The 2,103-nt window shown below is 33.4% G+C and overlaps 1 protein-coding gene across 1 annotated transcript in view; it reads left to right on the top strand.

The window, feature by feature from the left end:
- The first annotated feature begins 220 nt into the window (after positions 1-220).
- The window catches only part of LOC129571763 (uncharacterized), a 3,799-nt gene continuing 1,916 nt past the window's right edge, over positions 221-2,103 (top strand). Inside the window, exon 1 of the mRNA XM_055451620.1 lies at positions 221-277. The gene's annotated coding sequence lies outside the window, so the exon portion shown is untranslated. The remainder of the gene's footprint in view (positions 278-2,103) is intronic.

Below are 2,103 nucleotides of genomic sequence, written 5' to 3'. Positions count from 1 at the left end.
TTGATCATTCTTTTCTTCCAATGAACACTTTGAATCAACACAAAAAAATTTTTATGAAAATCTTTTTCACCAAATATTTTCCCAACAGTGAAGCATTGAAGTCAAATGGTGCTGATTATAAATATTCAAATGTTGGCATTCAAATGCGATTCACGATCAGAAACCAACTTCAAGCGGTTCGACGTCAAATCTCGAATGTCAAGCAACCTGTCAGTTTGTTGCGAAATTTCATTCTCACATCATCGCTTGTCCAGCACACAACTGCAATCGAAAGTAAGTACGTAATTTTTCGCTTAGCGTAGCATTCTTAGGGAATTTTTCTTAAAAATACACCTAAATGCGTTTTTAAACTCTCTCAAAAGTATAGATGAACAGAGTATAGTGCTAGTTTACCACATTTTACCAATTTTGCATCAATTCAGTACTGAATGTTCTTCTCGGTCGTGTTATTCTTTCGATGTTAATTCATAACAAAATGTACAATGCTGTCAAGAAATTCCGAATGAGGATACCAACGGCTTTTGGCAATTAAATTAAGAAAGAATTGAATTTGTTGTTTGGAGATATCTAAAAATGTGGGAAAATATAGGAAAATACCATCAGTGCATTATCATAGTTGACGTGAGCTGTCGATTGAAGAGAATAGAAATTGTGACATTTTCATGGCGATGCAAAGCTAATGATTTTCATGTTCCCCTGTGCTGAGTCATTAATTTGATGTTTAATATAACCATAAATTAAACTGAAAGTGAGCATTCATGTTGCCGAACGTCACTGTGCCAACTTGTCATTCAGTATCGGCAAATCGGTACACTTCGTATTACGCTTCTCTACTACATATTTAAGCAATGTTTCTTTTTGACAATATTCACAATGACTCCAAACATGCGAATGTATTGTCCTAATAAAACATTATAATTTATGATCTACTCGGGTCAATTATTTTCTTCAGACCCATGAAGAGAAAGCCATAAAACAATTTGTTGTCAAACTCTGAACGAATAAGCAAAACACGTCTTATATCCTTCGCACAAAGGAGCAATGTGTAATTAGTTGGGTAGAAATCATTTAAGAGAATTGGCATGATCAGTTTTTAGTCATGAATATTATTAACACAGTTCCAATTTAATACTCGCACAGAAAACACGTTTCAACGCAGCTCTCAACAAGTCAATAATTCCAAACAAACATAAGCAGTTTCCTGCAGCTTCTGTCTTCTTTCTCTTAAACATATAACACTTTTGACTAAAAAGTGACAAATAGCAATCCCGTGTGGTTATACTTGTTGAATGTGAGCGGTTTCAAGCACATAAGTCTTCTCATAATACAATCTCGTTCCGGAAATTGTCAAGTCGATTTTTTTAACAACTAGGGGGACACGCCGAACTTGAATGAGTAAAATTAGAACATTATTCAGTATGCATAGTCAAAAATTTTCAACTTGAAGATATAACGTCGTAACAGGGCTAAAAAAACTGTGCGCGAAATGTGCTGTCGAAATAACATATGTGCCGTAATTGTGCCATGACGGTTTACCCAATTTTGAGGGTTGATTTTTCGAATTTTTTTCAGTATAGTCAAATTTAGTAAAACATCAAAAGAAAGGAATTGATGTCTGCTGTTATAGATACAATAAATGTGCCCGAAATGTGCGTAATAAAAATTGATAAAGTTCTTGAAAAATATTATAACACTAAACTTTTTTCATATATAAAAATTTTTCACCATGGAATATTCTGACATACTATCCATTAAAAAACATAAAACTAACTGTGCCGTCAAAAATGCACCATATACTCAATAAAATGCAATTGTGCCTACATTTTTCTTCATCTTTTGATCGAAAATCGAAATGAATCTTCAGTAAAACTAACTGTGCCGTCTCAAATGCACCATATATTCAATGAAATACAATTGTGCCAGCATTTTTCTTCATATTTCGTTCGAAAATCGAAATGAATCTTCACTAAAACTAACTGTGCCGTCTCAAATGCACCATATACTCAATAAAATGCAATTGTGCCGTAATTTTTCTTCATATTTCGATCAAAAATCAAAATGAATCTTAACTAAAACTAACTGCGCCGTCACAAATGCACCATA

Source organism: Sitodiplosis mosellana, unplaced genomic scaffold (assembly GCF_009176505.1).
Source record: "Sitodiplosis mosellana isolate CC-2019 unplaced genomic scaffold, AAFC_SMos_1.0 Smas_scaffold_3260, whole genome shotgun sequence".
Lineage (NCBI taxonomy): Eukaryota > Metazoa > Arthropoda > Insecta > Diptera > Cecidomyiidae > Sitodiplosis > Sitodiplosis mosellana.
The sequence above is the reverse complement of the archived record's forward strand: the minus strand, read 5'-3'. Positions and strand labels throughout refer to the sequence as shown.